The 16,840-nt window shown below is 43.2% G+C and overlaps 1 long non-coding RNA gene across 2 annotated transcripts in view; it reads left to right on the top strand.

Moving 5' to 3' along the window:
• Positions 1-16,373, top strand: part of LOC101751736 — a 129,834-nt gene extending 113,461 nt beyond the window's left edge. Inside the window, exons 3-6 of one of the 2 annotated variants that reach the window (XR_001466354.4) lie at positions 12,005-12,778; positions 13,559-13,631; positions 13,808-15,631; positions 15,808-16,373. This is a non-coding gene — a long non-coding RNA (uncharacterized LOC101751736). The remainder of the gene's footprint in view (positions 1-12,004; positions 12,779-13,558; positions 13,632-13,807; positions 15,632-15,807) is intronic. The other variant, XR_006939224.1, reaches the window with a different exon arrangement.
• The last annotated feature ends 467 nt before the right edge of the window (positions 16,374-16,840 follow it).

Below are 16,840 nucleotides of genomic sequence, written 5' to 3'. Positions count from 1 at the left end.
TTTTACATTTGTTAATTCATGTGTTATCTGGTGTCAGTCAGTAGCCATCCTGTTGTCTCCAAGATGTCACAGTCGTATTGATATGGTGATTTTCTTCAAAGTCTTCGTTAAACAAAGAGCACCGGGGGGCGGGGGGGATGGCAGGCCTTCCCGATGTCTCTTCAGACGCTTCCTTTGGCATGTCATGATGTGTTCGCTGGTTAGATAAATCTCGTACGGAATATTCTTGCAATGTGTATGACAAAATATACATATATACAGCTATATACTGAGCGTGCATTCCTGGGGAAGGTTCATCTAGAGGATAAGTGATGCAAACTATCAGAGACCCCCCTCCCCCCAGGCAAGGTAGAAAGACTCCCAGAAGCAGCTTTGGCAGCGCAGACCATGAAATTAAAAAACAAACAAACAAAAACCTTATCTAATTCTAATGCAGAAACAATATTTGATTCCCACATATTGGGCTGCAAAAGCACACTACTGGCTCATGGCCTTTTGACCACCAGGACCCCCACATCCTTCTTCTTGGAGCTGCTCTCACTGAATTCTCCCATTCTGTAAGTCTATCTCAAATTGCCCCAACTGAAGTACAACACCTTGATCTTGTTGAACATCATTAGGTTCCTGTGGGCCCATGTATCTAGCTTGTCCAAGTTCCTCTGGATGGTGTCCCTTCCTTCTATTATATCAACTGCAACACCATGCTTAGTGTCCTCTGCAAACTTGGTGAGGATGCAGTCAATTCCAGTGTCTATGTCATTGATAAAGATGCTAAAAAGCACTGACCCCTAGACAGACTTCTAAGGGACACCTCTTGTGACTGGCCTTCACCTGGACACAGAGCCACTGACCTCAATCCTCTGGCAGCAGCCATCTGACCAATTATTTATCCACTAAATAGTCCAGCCTTCAAATCCATATCTCTCCAATTTAAAGATGAGGACTTGGAGTAGGAATTAATTATTACTTTGCTATCATCACAGCAATGCACCCCTGCAGGACAAATTCTGAGAATTACATTCACTGATTCTTACAAATTGATATGGTGGAGGAATGTATAAATGGTGTCCAGAATCATTTAGTTTAGTCTTTACCACAATGAATAGACTGCCCTCTGGGAAATTTCTCTTGAAGTGATTCCACTGCCTTGCGGAATCCATAAGAAGACAACTTAATAGCAGCTGTTTTAGGAAGTGGCATGTTAAATCAGATACTATGAAATATGTGTGGACATAGAGTAAAAAAAAACAACTAAAACAGAATTAGTCTTTTGTCTGTCCTTGCTTACTAAACTTTCGTTGAATATAAAGAAGTAGGGAATATTCATTCTTGTTGAATATGCATAATACAGTTATAGCAACATAATTTTTTTTAAGAGATATTTGGGGAATAAAGCTCTTTCTGTAATGAAAGAGTTCCATTGAAATATTTTTATTTTGTTTAGGATTATATTAAAAAGAATCTTACTGACTTTTCTATGATTATTTTTGTACAATGTTGTACATTTCTTTGGGGCTTTTTATTTTTAAATTTGAATTAAATCACATTAGTTTTATTATTATTGCAGATAGTAAGCACATTTCTTCCAGAAACTGTTTTAAAAGTACCTGTGTTTTTCCATGCTCTATTTCTATTTTGAATTTCCCCCTTAAATAGTTTCTGACACATAAGCCAACTACAAATTAATTAGCTTGTTTAATTAACAAGGTATGAGTCCCCATCTGACTTTATGTTCCTCCTCTCTGAGAGATACAAATAATTCAGATGGCAAATGTGAATGCTGTTGACAGATAAAGTACAGTCTTGCAGAGATAACTTTAAAGGATTACAGTGTTTCAGCTGAGGATTGATGAACTGTTTAGTTAAGAAATTTCAGCAGGAAAAAAATTAATAAGAGAGTTACGTATCAAATCAATATTGAACTTTTCCACATAAGCAACTATGTTGAAAATGTTCTTGCAAAAACGCAAGAAAAATTCCCAACTAGTTGGGCTGGTTCATACACATTTATCAGAAAGAAAAGAAAAGAAAAGAAAAGAAAAGAAAAGAAAAGAAAAGAAAAGAAAAGAAAAGAAAAGAAAAGAAAAGAAAAGAAAAGAAAAGAAAAGAAAAGAAAAGAAAAGAAAAGAAAAGAAAAGAAAAGAAAAGAAAAGAAAAGATCAATACGCTCTTAGTCTGCAGTATAAACATAGAAAAAATAAGTCAGAACCCTCTTCTTCCAGCTTCTGCCTGTGGGCGCAGTTCATCCAGTGGTTCTAGAAACCTTCTCAAGGTATCCGTCATCCTAAAAATTCAGATGACTCCATGAGTAGCTCCTTGCTGAATCTGAATGCAGACTGCCCTGTGATCACTTTGAAGGTGCTGCAAATTTTGGTAAGCCTTTAACAAGCACTTCCAAGGGAAAGTTCAAAGTCGTTAGAACCTGAAGCATCTCAATTAGATTCTGCAGACTCAAAAAACTATTCAACCATGTACACTTCCTAAAGCTTTTTTTTTTTTTTTTTTTTTTTGCAATACCACAAGGCAATTTTACTGAAGCACAAAAAATTATCACTGGATAATTCTTTTTATAGTGGGGTAGATACACTATATACACTATAGAAATACAGTCTCCAGTCCTGTTTGAGAGACATTTTGTACTGTGCTTGAGGTGGAGAGCTCCAGGGACACATAGTAACTGCTCACTGAAAGCCCAGGGCAGCAGTGAGATATACAGGATTTCCTTCAGAAATACCAGAATCTTCTTACCTTCAGGACTTTGGCAACGACCAGTCAAAGCCTGCTTGTATTTGAACAGCCTCTAGGTGAGGAGGTTGCATTAGAGTGAAATTACATCAGAACCAAGATTCTCATAACATTAAAGATCTTAACATTTAAGCAACCACACACGAAACACTGCTTTGGTTGACCTTTAAATATGCAATCCAGGACCATCAGACAGCATTAGAGCAGCTTGTGTGTGTTCCACCCACCACACCTTGTCAGGCTGGTTACGTCCTTTACCTGCTCCTCTTTGATCCTCATTTTGCCCTCATCATTTCTTTCTGAACCTTGCTCTCTGCTCCAGTCAAATCTGTTGAGTTTAGGCATGATCTGTGATTTTAGCAAATGTTATTGTCTCTAACGAGGTCACAGCCTTTTTCACCTAAACACTCCAGCTCTTTTTAAATGCTTAGAACATATCTGTTTCCTTAATGAAATGCTCTATGAAAACAACAACAACAACAACAATTAAAAAAAAATAACAAGCAAGCAAAACCAGCCTGCAGCCTTTCTTTTCTTTCAATTTTTTTTATTTTGGCCTTCTTCCTACTGCTTTTTCTCCAGCTTTCTGAAGTCTGCCCTTTAAAAAGTTTGTGGTGTATCACTGCTGCAGGAGAATAGATGGCAGTTACTAGGATACTGAACCTAAGCATGCAGCAGGAACTACCAGCCGGAGACATGCATACGTTCACCTCATACAGAGGTGCGTGTCCTTTAATACTAACATTGGCTGGAGTTGTGTCTATGATACTGTATTTATGGTTATCTGACTACTGGGTGTGACTCAGATCTTTGGTCTAGCTGTTGCTGACCTTTTACCAACACTTGTCATCCTGTGGTCTGCATAGTGAAAAAGAAACATACATAGGAACTGCTAGAGAATCTCTCAAAAGTACACACACAGAAAAAAAGTAAATAATCTGGAAACCAATAGTTGTCAACAGGTCACTATGGTTTGAGACTGTACTCTATTGGATAGCACAACCTCCACCATTCCTACAAAATATTGCCTAGTTTTCCTTCTGGAGCCACTTCTATTTGCACTATTTTGACCCTGAAAGCCCCACCAGAGAGAGAGATTATGGTATGAAACGTGTGGTATAGATATGATATGATGAAATCAGATTTTATTGTAGCATAAAACAACCCAAGGTGTGTTCCCAGTTTTGTGACTCTGTGATAATTGTCATGGCATCATTACAAAACAGGAGAGGAGCTTTCAGTGCTCACTTTTCCACCAGGAAAGTAGGCACAATGGAGAGCTTAAATGCTTTAAACCTATCTCAGGGCCAGGAAACGAACCCCTCATTTCCAAATCATAGCCTATATTTCATCACCAAATAATTCTCTCTTCCAGTGCTATTCCAAAACATATTTAAGTGGAGAGGCGGATATTTGCAATGTTAAACAAACCTATACTCCCATTCCACAGCATGCACTGCAATGTCCAAGCCAGATGTAAAGACATTCCATCAGCCTGTTTTTTTTTCAAATCTCCTAAGGACAATAATAACAAGCAACATAACAAAGAGATTACCATGCCTCTTGCTATTTTGTGTGTTTGTGTATGCAAGAGAGAGACATGTTAATCAGACCTTACTACTGTCTCTTTTTCCATGAATATTTCAACATAACACTGTTAACTGCCTTAGGGAATAGATCAATCATGCTGAACTTATATCATTGCAGGTATTACACTGACTTTCATGCAGTGCACATTTAATATCAAAACCTCATATGTCTTTGTATGAGATCCTACAATAAATACTAACCCTTACACTATTTCCATTTAGTAGTCATCTACTTATTTTCTGCAGTGTGAGAGGCATTGCCATTTAGATATGAGGGGTACTATTCCTAAAGGCTTTCATTTCTTTATTGTCTTTTAATGGTTAATTGTAAAATGCGTTGGTACAGAAGGGAGGAACTTTGAGCTTGTATACATGTATTTTGCAGATATACTCTTTTTGAGAGCTCTGATCTATTCAACAGTAAGTATATTTAGCTAAATAACTTTCCTTGAACAGCTTTCCCACTGAATATCATAAAAAGTAGTTTAAATTAGTATATACTGAGAAAATGCACAAAGAGAACTGAAATTTCAGTTTTCATACTTGCCTGGAAAAAAAAAAAATAAGGTAGAAACTGAAGTTAGAAGAGTAATAATTATAAATCTCTTGTTGTAGCCAGTACTTATGGAAATCATGTAGTCTGTTTTGCCGTGCCCCAAGGATTAGGGTAAGAGATCCCAGCATTCAGCTCTCTGCTGTTTCACAGAACTTGTTTGGGTCCTTCTAGCTGGGTATGCTAAAGGGTTGACCTAATTTTCATCCCATAAGGAAATGCAGAACAGCTGAACTATTGATATAGAAGGCTAATATATTTGGTAGCAATCTTGCACAAAAAAATATGTGGATTGAGCTGTCACCTCCCTGAGCAGCTGCAGGTCAGTTTGCTAAATGTCAGCTACTCATCAGCTACTGTCTCTATACATCTATTAAAGTGCATACCTGGCAGTAAAAATAAATTAGCATTCAATTTCAAGTATTTCTTAATGTTGAAAGTGTTTTTACTAGTTAGGTAGTGACCATAAAATCACTCAAAGTACAAAGGATATGCCTGTATATGTGCACACTAAAACCAATTGTACAGATGTAAGTTGATCGTGCTTCACCCCATTACATAGATCAAACAGCTAGAATGACATGTTCAAAGTGTAAGGCTTACCAGAGTAGTCTTCACATTTAGTGTCCATTGGATGCTAGGAAGATATCTATGAAATTGCCCTTGCAATTTTCTGCATGAGAAAGCCAAAGAGATGAGGGACCATGTCAAAAGCAGTCTCAAAGTTTAGTAGTAGAGTCTTGTTGACAACTGAGCTATTAAGCACCACCGCAATAAAGCAACTGTGAGTGGCTTCACATAGGATAGCTCAAAGTTTGTAACTTGCAAAAGCTCTTACAACCGCTTCAGTCTTCTCCTAACCTGATCACCATCCATTATCACATCTCATTAAAGCCTACAGTGAATGTTCTAAATATAATCTGTTAAGTCTTAAGTGTAATGTAAGTCTATATTCTCATTGTCATTAGATGGCAATAGTAAAGCTACCAGCTGGAGACTGCTTGTTACTTATGTATTCTTAGTTAGCAATTCTCTTTATATCCTAGCGATGGCAAAAATATCAGGTACTGTTTTTGCTACACATCCCTGTTGAGAGGTGGGAAAAAAAAAAAAAGGAAGGGAGAAGGTGTAAGAGCCTGCTGGTCAAGTAATGGGTATTTTACAAGAAATAGTTATAGTAATGAAGCAAATACAAAACAAAGTGTAGAAGAATATATCTCAAAAACAGCATTCCACTTCCAAGTGACTTTAGATGTAGCCTTAAGGTCTAGTGTTGTTGGCACGGTCAAGTTGACAGTGCAGGCTGTAGCTCAAGATATGAATTATTTGTATATGAACAGTATATTTTTCAGAAATTGCAGGGGAGGTGTGGGTAGACGGTTGATCACTGGGAAAACGAGAACAGTCAGCAGCTGTTACCTACTTCTAACTGTTGAAAATATTATTTTTCCATGGCCATTGCATGATTTCTAAGCAGGTATTTTCCTCAAAGGAACTGTGTGTTCAGAACAAGAATAGCACAAGCCTTTCCAGAAATTCTGCAGTCTCAGCTGTACTTTTAGGTGTAACATGAAGAAACTAAACGCGAAAATGTCATTTTGAAAGAAAGAATACAAATTTCTACCATCCATAAAGGCAGAATCAATTTTAGAGCACTGTTTGTAAGAGCTTCTGATTCTCATCACTATATATCATCACTTTACAGATGTAATAAGAGAAATCTTGTAAGATCTATTTAAACTTTTTTTCAACTTGCAAACACAGGATTGAAAAGTAATCATGCTATACAAATTCTTAGTTCCAAAAGAGTCTAATAACCCTGGCAGATGTCTTTCACTAAATAATTTAAGAATCACTAAACAGATGAGAAGTACTTCCTTTTTTAAGTGAAAATTAGTGGAAACTTTTAATATTGATACCATTTCTTTTGGAATGGTCAGTGACATTCCTGTGATCATTGCCTTTGAATCAACAAGTAATGTCATTCCAAGGGATGACAATCTAGCCTGGAGTTAATGAGTGATTTTTTTTCCCCCCTAGACTGTGGTTTTAGTGCTCTATTCCATCCTTAATTCACAAATCTGTGAAGAAAATGTGGCCACAATGCAGTTTCTGTATGGGTTATTCAAAATCCATAAAAACTCTCACATTTAAAATATAAGTAACATTTGATACTGCAGTTTCTCACACACTCGTATTTTGTAAGAAAACACTAGTCAAGATTCATCACTGTACTACTACAATGGCAATACCGAGTTACTTCATAAAACTTGGTAACTCCAGTGAAATAGGCTTCCCCCACATATTTAATTACCAGCAATTCTGGACAAATTTAAGAAGAAACTAGATTATGAAAATAGAAAGAAGCACATTAAATTAACAACTAATCAGTAAATTAGCATACTCAGCTAAGTCACTGAGTAAACAGCAGGATTACATTCAGGTGAATCTGAGAGAAAACTCAGGTATTCTTTCAGAACAAAAAAAACAAAAACCAATAAATTAGCTAGGAAATATGCTAGTATTACCAAACTAGAAAACTAGCAAATCTTGCCTTATTTGTGCCTGTTAGACATGCTTCTCTATGTGCAGATTCAGACCTTAAAATCTCATTGATTGCAAAATACAACACAGCCCAATAGAGAAATTTCTGTAATAGCATTCCTCAGCACCAGCCCGTACCAACTCCACACCTAGCCAGCAAGTAAGGTCTGAGAGTTCTGCACCCTTCTGTCTATTTGCCTGACAGAAATCCCAACAGTTTAAGTCTCTCTTTGCAGATATCTTGCACTGACAACCACTTTACCTCCTTTATATAGTTTCTGTCAAACCCTTTTCTAGCTGAGTCAAGCCTTCTACTTAGATCTCAGATCATGAAACATCATAAATGAAGATGAACTTACATAACACGCACACAAAAATTCCTTCTCCTCAGTCAGAACACTTCTCTACCAAGTGTGCTTGGTACCAAGTGTGCAACAGAGCACAGATTATTCTGGGTGCTCTACTCTCTAGTAACATCTCATTAATTAGTACAGGAAATCAGAAGCACAGAAATGTTTATTAATATTAAACATGGTCTAATATAACACATGCATCATTCTTACTATTGATTTTGCAGTTGTGTTACAGTGGCTTGTCAAAGTATATTTCTCTTCTTTCCATACCCTTATTATTTATAAATTAATGAGATTACCATCTCCTGAAATAAATTTTATTTTAAACTATTCCTTGAAGAAAGGCAGTCTTACTATTATTCAAAATCTTGAATGCTGCAAAGATCATCCCAAAACAATATTAATGGGTTGCATAATATTACTTGAATTTTGACAGTGTCACCACAGGTAGATCACAGAATTTAGAATGTTAAGTATTTTAAATTTATTTTTGTAACACAGACCTTTCAAATTTAAATTTTTCCCTACCGCGATTATACTATTCTAACACTACTAGAAATTACAGTCGCATTCCATCTCATTTACTTCATGGCCTTGTAAACAACGTAAAGTTGCAATGGTATCTCCAAATCACATGAGAAAAGGTAAAAAATTTGAATACACACCATGCTCTTCTTCCAGAGAAAATTTTGTTCCCTCTAATTCTGCAGTAAAGAAGAACAGTTATTGTAAAAAAGATAAATTTTGGCAGTAGGAAGTCTCTAAGTTTTTGTATTGTTTGCATTTCCAAGGGAGAAAGGAAGACAAAAGTAAAAACAAAAATGTTTGCAAACAAGTATAGTTTAAATATTTCATATTCACATGATGCTATCTTTGCAGTACTTATTCTATATATTGCTTTCTATTCTCTCTCACCTTGCTATCGTTCAATAGTCCTGTTTGAGACCTACAGCATTTTATCCAAGTTACTATTCTCCAGTACACTCAGGGCAACCTCAGTAAAACTAAATGGAGGGGAACTACCTAAAAAAGTAATAATAATACTTTGAGCTTTTTAAGGAACTCTTCAGAAGGATGAAAAGAACAAAAGATGATTTTCAGATCATGTGGAGGTTTCTGAAGCTCGAATCAGAATTCAGCTCTCACAATAGAGTTAAAGGAGAGTAACCTTGCAAAGACTTTGAACTGAAACCCAGAAACCATGTAAAAATATGACAGAGCTGAGACATAGCAAAGGAAATTACAAAAATAATAAATAAATAAGCAGTTTTTCTTGAAGGACTATACAACAGGACTATTACAGTGATGCCAGTACTGCATTTACAAGACCATCTGATCAGTGCAGCAAACCTGACTCTGAATACTCCTGCAGCCAGTACACAGTCCTGCTTACCTCTGTTTATAGCAAGTACATGGTGAAAATATGCATACATCTAGTCTATCAAGGTATAGTCATCACTACTTCTGAAAGGGCAGGATGTTTACTAACCAGTCATTTCACCTAAAGAAAAGGGGCCCATATGTAGGTTTCATCAACCATATCAGAAAATTAAAATCTGTGTTTCCCAAGAAGCTCAGAATGCAACCCTGCAGCTCTCATCTGTCTGATAGGTAGCAAAAGACCAGCTTTAGCAGCAAGTCTTCCTTCATTATCACAGCCATACAGGTCTGCACAGAGGAGTGCAAGGCTAAAAGATATCCCTGTAGCCATCTTCAGTGCTTGAAGGAGTAGAGTTGCTCCTTCTCTGACTGTTTGCACTCTCCCTAGAAATCAATCCTTTTAACAACTAAGCAGCAAGAAGCTGTAACTTGAACTATAAAGATGAAAGGGGATCTTGCTGAAAAGAAAGGAGTACGTAACACTTCATGTACTTGATTCCAGGTCTAGTAGGCATTAAACAAATATTCTTAAATTGCTCTTTTTCTCCTTACATCATGTAGTAATTTTCTGCAAACAAATGTATATACATACATGACCTAGATGATATTCTTCTTTGTCTAAATGTAGAAGTGAATTACAGGTAATCAAAGGTACTTCAGATTAAATTATGCTAACTATTGCTATATATATGTATGTGTATAATGTATATAAATATCTATTTTAAAGCAGACTGCAGTGAAACAGTTTTGCTTGATACAGACCTGCAGTGAAAAAGTTTTGTTTGACACAGACCTATGGATTGGCAAATACTGATGTCATGCTGTTCTCAAGCAAGGCGGTATGAGATGTATTTCTAAGGATAAAATACATTCCTTGCAGTCCAAATGACTAGAGGGTTTAAGGTAAAAGACGCGTCCTCATTTTTGTTACCTACCTCCATCTAGTGGCCAGGAATGGTATACCTACTAACTCTACGATAATCCATGACTTCAATTGTTTTTGTAAACAAAATTCAAAACTCTGTTCTTAGGATTTTTCAAACGGTGAAGGATAATAAGGAAACATATCCCCTCCCACACAAGCAGAACAGACTGTATTCAGCTCTCTCCGAGAAATAGGAGTGTATTTGGACATAAAGATAATGCAAACGTGCAAAGGCAATGCCCCTGACCTGCAGCACTGCTGCTGACTGCACCTGTTGTGCTTGGCTAAAGCAGGATGACCTAACCAGCTTCCTGCAGCATATTTGATTGAACCACATAAGCTGTTAGTGGCATTACACCATGGTTCTTTTCAGAAGGGTTTTAGCCCTCTCAGTGTTGTGGATGTTTCTCAAGAAAATGTTGAAAAGTTGCCTTCTAATAAGCAGAAATCATGTAACTATGTTGCCTAGACTATGGCCTATTGTACCTCCAACACATAGATAGATTACACAGTTTTTGTTGTTGTTGTTGTTGTTGTTTGTTTGTTTGTTTTTGCTAGGCTGGACCATCATATTGGCAGTATCCTTTCCATGCTGGCTGATGGGACACACTTGCAAGATGGACAAATAATGAAATCACCAGCTTTGCTTGATAGTTTCTGATTCACCTTTTTTCAGCTTCTAGGCAACATGCAATTAAACATATATCTTCTTGAAATGAATTTGCATTAATAGAAATAATATCATTGAGCGAATTATACTTCAAAATACAGAGGAATAGCAATAGAATGAAGAGTGGCAAAGCAGCAGCAAAGAACCCAAAACTGCTGGTGTGATCAGATGCCTTTCAATCAAAATCAGTGTCACTGCTTCAAGAAAGTACAGGTGGAATTCAGCCCTCTGTAAATAGCAAGCTAGGAGACAGTGAAGCTGAGAAAAGATGGGGTAGGAGGAGATGAGTTAGATTAATAAAGTGAGTTCAATTTCAAAGAAGAAGAAACACATCCTTTGGAGACAAGAACTGCACTCTAAAAAGGGACAATCATTGCAGTGCCTGAAATACCACAGACAACTTCCAGTTTCTGACAGATTGCACGTGGTAGTCACAAATGTCATCAGGGGTCAACAATCAGCCTTGATGAAAATGCCTCTTTCTGACTGGGGACATGGATGATGAAAACACTCAGGGCAGTGTCTACAATACAACTTATTTAAGACAAGTCATAAGCACAAATCCTGCTCAAGATAAAAATCCATCCAAAAGTGGTGTTTTACAGATATTTCCCTGAAGTTTATTTTACAACAAATAACAAAAGAAGACTTTTGAACCACAGGAGGGTATGCTCAGAACCCTTACTAATTTTAGAACAGTAATATTTAAAGTCCACAAAAGTCTCAGTTTAATTTTCTGTAAATATCACAGGGCTGCTCCTCAAGTAATGCCTCCTATGTCATTACGTTGGCCCACAATGTCACAGGCCAATGGTGGTGGTATGGCAGCAGAGGTTGAACCTTCCACCAATATTCCGTTATGTGTTGTTGTGTGACAGATGGCAGCAGAGGGGCAGTCTGACAAAATGGTGCCTAACACGGAAGTATATTTGAAGTAAAGCTGCGTCACTGAATCCCTCTGTGCAGAAAAAAATAGCTTTCACCAATGCTTGCTGAACGTGTATGGATACCAAACAGTGGATGTGAGTACAGAGAGGTGGTGTGTAGCCCATGTCAGCAGTGGTGACAGTGATGGGGTCATGTGCACTGGTGCAGATTTTGAAGAGCATGGTGTGCAAATTCTTGTCCATTGCTGGCATAAGTGTGTAGCTAATGCTGGTGACCGTGTTGAAAAACAGCATTCTGAGAATCGCTGAGAATTTGCTCTATCAAACATAGTTACTATGCTAATTTTATCTTTTGCAGCTTCCATGAAATGAAATATGAGGTATTACTTTCGGAGCAACCTACATGTATGTGACCCAAGACAATTCCTCTTCACTCAATGCAGCCCAGGCAAACCGAAGTGTTGGACACTCATGCTATACACTGTATCTACCACAGCTACTTCCCTCAGGCACTGAGTAACTTTCTCTATGGTGGTCCATTTGCCTGGGTTACGTATCAGGGGCAGAGACATGAGGTGTCTCTGTGAAGAATTCATTAAAAATATATATATTTTTTAAATTACGTTTGTGGATGAACACATAATGTTTATGTGACTGTTAAACAAACAAACATTGAAACTGAAGAAATGAGTGCCCCATGTGCAGCTCTGCCAGAGAGCTGTGGCTGGTGGAACCACCTGTGAGGTGGCTCTGCCCTGAGGGGACGGGCGGCAGTACCTGAGAGGAGCCCGTGCCCCTCAGGTGACCCCAGCTGTGACCTTCAGGTGACCCCGCTCTGGCCGCCTTCAGCGATAAAGGGCGCGAACGGTGAGGCGGGAAGCAAAAGCGGCGGGAAGCAAAAACGGCGGGAAACGAAAGCGACGTTCTGGGCTCCTATTGGCTGGCGGGCGGCAGGGACACCTATATAAGGCACTCAGGCGCAACAGGTGTGTTTCACAGCGTGTGAGAAGCATCTGCGTGCTCTGAGAGGAAGGTGGCAAGCGGTGTCCGCGGACTGAGGTGAGGGGGAGCTGGGCAGAGGCAGAGGCTGGACGGTCCCTGTGGAGGCTCCGATGGTGGGGAACCGCCGAAGGTGGGCGCTGAGCGGAGCTGGGCGGGGGCAGGACGGGCCGGGAGCGGGACCGCGCGGGCAGCGAGCCGGGGGCCGGGCCGAGGGCGGGGGTCGGTTGCCGGGTGTGACCCGAACCGGGGGCGGGAGGCGGACCGGAGCCGGGGGCAAGCTTCCTCGCAAACGAAGGTGTTACGAGACAACGACAAGCAACAATAATAAAGTAAAAAAATCTTGCTACTGTTGTCATGACTTCTAGGAATTGTATCACAGCTTCTCAGGAAAGAGAAAAGGGTGGTGGGAATTGAAGGAGCACAAATGGAGTGAGGCACTGACGATCAAAAGGAGGAAGCACTAGAGTAATATACTAGCGTTTGAAAAGGTTAATATGAAGAAAATAATATATATTAGACAAAGGAAGGATGCCTAGACAAAATATAAACTTTTACTGAGAAATTCAGTTTGTTACTTTAAGGCAGTACATGGCAGTAGATGTTTGGAGTTGAGTAGGAAAAAAAATAAACAAACAAATGAAAAAAAAAGTAGACAGAATGTCAAATGAGCAAGAAGAAAGGGCTGATTTGAAGGGGTGGCTAAAGAAACCCTGGGCAAAGACACAGCCCGGTCACCGTGGGCACAGTCACATTTCAGAAGAGCCAAGCTGGCACGATGGTTCACCATAATGACTACGTACATGGCAATATTTCTCTAATGAGAGCCACACTGCTTGAAAATAAAGCAGCATTAGCGGTCCCTTGTAAGAAGGGAAGCTGACCCTCTGGCTGCTGCTTCCTGTGTGTCCAGCTCCATTTGCCCAGTCTGCCCGCCTCCGTGACCCTCCGCAGCACCGGCTGGAGCTCCGCAGCGCATGAGCATGGTGAGGAAAGCTGCTGTCAGTGGTTTTTGCTGGGAAGAACAGGGGTGGAGGGAGGTGCCCGGTCTTCTGTGGCTGGGTGGTTGCATGCCGAGCTCTGGCGGGATGTTGGGTTACCTGTTTTCTTTGGGTGGAGGGGTTGTTGCTCCTCAGGTCTGATGGTGCCCTTCATTTTCCAGGAGCTGCTGCAGAAGAAAGAAGCAGCGTGTGGAACTGGAAGGCTACAGCGAGCAAGAGGAGGAAGCGGAAGCCTGTGGATGGGGGGGAAAGAGAGAGGCTCTCTGGGCAAAAGCACCTCCCTGTTAGCGGGGACACAGTCATGTTTCGGTAGAGCGCTGCCGGCACCTTGGGTGACCAGGCCGGGTTTGTGCTGGGCGACCTCCCTGTAAGCAGGGCTCGGGTCTTTGCTGTAGCTGGCCTTTTGCCTTGTTGCTCCTTTGGCTGCCTGGGGAGCGTGGCCCCCCGTACGGAGGGCGAGAGCCACCTCTCCGCACCTGAGTGGGAAATGGAGCTCGCCGTACCCCACGGCCACCCTGTAAGCAGGGTAGGTGCCGTTTCCCTGCCCCTCTTCTCCCGGCCCCTTGGCGTTGCTGCCTGCTGGTGGCCAGTCAATGCAACGGCCCTGTACTCGGGGTGCGTGTCACAGCCCTTTGCCTTAGCTCAGAACCCTCTTGGCACGTTGAGGTCTGTGGCCTCCGTGCAGCCTGGGGTCACGTCACAGGCTCTTTCCTGTTGCTTGTGGTTGTGGGTTTATTCCCAGGTGTAGGCTGCGCTGCGTTGTCCTTCCCTTCTGGAAAGTCACATCTGTGTGTGTGTTCCCCTTCCTTTCCTTGTTTGTGTTTGTGGAGTGACTGTGCAATTGAACTTTCCTGTTAGGCCTCCACAAAAAAGGCTGCAGCTTAGCTTGGACTTCCCAGGGGGGAATGGAGGACTTGATGCGTGGCACAAGTGGGATGTTCCCTCTTAGTCCCATGAGCGCAGCGAGTGTCCTGTCACGCCCCCTTTTTTTTAGGACAGATGAGAGCCACAAGATAGTTCAGTGGCCATGGCCACCCTGTAGCCAGGGCTTCGGCCTGTCTCTGCGTGGCCGCCTGCTGGTGGCCAGTCAATGCAACGGCCCTGTACTCGGGGTGCGTGTCACAAGCTGTTGAGCCCTCTGTCCCCAGAGCAGCCCAGCCCCGCTGTAGTCAGGTCTGGGGAGGCTGCTTTAGCCAGCCAGTTGGTGGGAATGACCCCTCCCTGTCCCGTTAGAGGGTGCAGGTTGAGGTGCTGCTTGTAGCTGGAGCGACCTCCCCGCTCGGTGGGTCGAGGTTGTTCCCTGGGCTCCCAGAGACGTGATGTTGTGCTGCAGCCGGGTGGGCCCGCCTGTAGCTCAGGCGTTGGTGGGAGCTGTGTGCTCCGTGGGGCTTCTTGGCGATGGTGAGATGTTGGGCACCGTCCTGTAGCCAGGGCTGTGTGTGCCCCGTGTGTTTGGTGAGCTGTGTTCTGAGAGAAGACCCCCTGTAGTCAGGCGGGTATGTGGCCCTGGCCTTTCAGAGGCACAGGGCCGATAGATGTGAGATTGGGCTTGCACCCTCCCTGCATTTGGGGCCTGGATTGCGCCCGCGGCCTTTGGCCGTGCTGTCCCGCTGCCTGGCTGCTGAGTGTCGTTCCTGCTGCTGGGGGGGAAACCGAGCTCTGTGGCTCCGTGGGTGTTGTCGCCCCGCCTGTAACCAGGGTCTGGGTGCAGGAGCCTTTGTGCTCTGCTGGCAGCCTGTGTACACCAGAATGGGAGAGAAGGAGCCTCCCTCAGCCTACGGACCAGGGCTGCCCTGTAAGTCAGGGATTGGCCGTGCCTTGGAGTCCCAGGCCCTTTGCAATGGAGGCAGCGTCAGGGGACCCCTGTAAGCAGGGAAGTTGACCCTTTGGCTGCTGCTTTTTGTGTGCCCAGCTCCATTTGCCCAGTCTGCCCGCCTCCGTGACCCTCCGCAGCACCGGCTGGAGCTCCGCAGCGCATGAGCATGGTGAGGAAAGCTGCTGTCAGTGGTTTTTGCTGGGAAGAACAGGGGTGGAGGGAGGTGCCCGGTCTTCTGTGGCTGGGTGGTTGCATGCCGAGCTCTGGCGGGATGTTGGGTTACCTGTTTTCTTTGGGTGGAGGGGTTGTTGCTCCTCAGGTCTGATGGTGCCCTTCATTTTCCAGGAGCTGCTGCAGAAGAAAGAAGCAGCGTGTGGAACTGGAAGGCTACAGCGAGCAAGAGGAGGAAGCGGAAGCCTGTGGATGGGGGGGAAAGAGAGAGGCTCTCTGGGCAAAAGCACCTCCCTGTTAGCGGGGACACAGTCATGTTTCGGTAGAGCGCTGCCGGCACCTTGGGTGACCAGGCCGGGTTTGTGCTGGGCGACCTCCCTGTAAGCAGGGCTCGGGTCTTTGCTGTAGCTGGCCTTTTGCCTTGTTGCTCCTTTGGCTGCCTGGGGAGCGTGGCCCCCCGTACGGAGGGCGAGAGCCACCTCTCCGCACCTGAGTGGGAAATGGAGCTCGCCGTACCCCACGGCCACCCTGTAAGCAGGGTAGGTGCCGTTTCCCTGCCCCTCTTCTCCCGGCCCTTTGGCGTTGCTGCCTGCTGGTGGCCAGTCAATGCAACGGCCCTGTACTCGGGGTGCGTGTCACAAGCTGTTGAGCCCTCTGTCCCCAGAGCAGCCCAGCCCCGCTGTAGTCAGGTCTGGGGAGGCTGCTTTAGCCAGCCAGTTGGTGGGAATGACCCCTCCCTGTCCCGTTAGAGGGTGCAGGTTGAGGTGCTGCTTGTAGCTGGAGCGACCTCCCCGCTCGGTGGGTCGAGGTTGTTCCCTGGGCTCCCAGAGACGTGATGTTGTGCTGCAGCCGGGCGGGCCCGCCTGTAGCTCAGGCGTTGGTGGGAGCTGTGTGCTCCGTGGGGCTTCTTGGCGATGGTGAGATGTTGGGCACCGTCCTGTAGCCAGGGCTGTGTGTGCCCCGTGTGTTTGGTGAGCTGTGTTCTGAGAGAAGACCCCCTGTAGTCAGGCGGGTATGTGGCCCTGGCCTTTCAGAGGCACAGGGCCGATAGATGTGAGATTGGGCTTGCACCCTCCCTGCATTTGGGGCCTGGATTGCGCCCGCGGCCTTTGGCCGTGCTGTCCCGCTGCCTGGCTGCTGAGTGTCGTTCCTGCTGCTGGGGGGGAAACCGAGCTCTGTGGCTCCGTGGGTGTTGTCGCCCCGCCTG

This window comes from Gallus gallus, chromosome 4, assembly GCF_016699485.2.
Source record: "Gallus gallus isolate bGalGal1 chromosome 4, bGalGal1.mat.broiler.GRCg7b, whole genome shotgun sequence".
In the NCBI taxonomy this organism is placed as follows: domain Eukaryota; kingdom Metazoa; phylum Chordata; class Aves; order Galliformes; family Phasianidae; genus Gallus; species Gallus gallus.
Note: the sequence above shows the minus strand (reverse complement) of the source record. Positions and strands in the feature narration are given on the sequence as shown.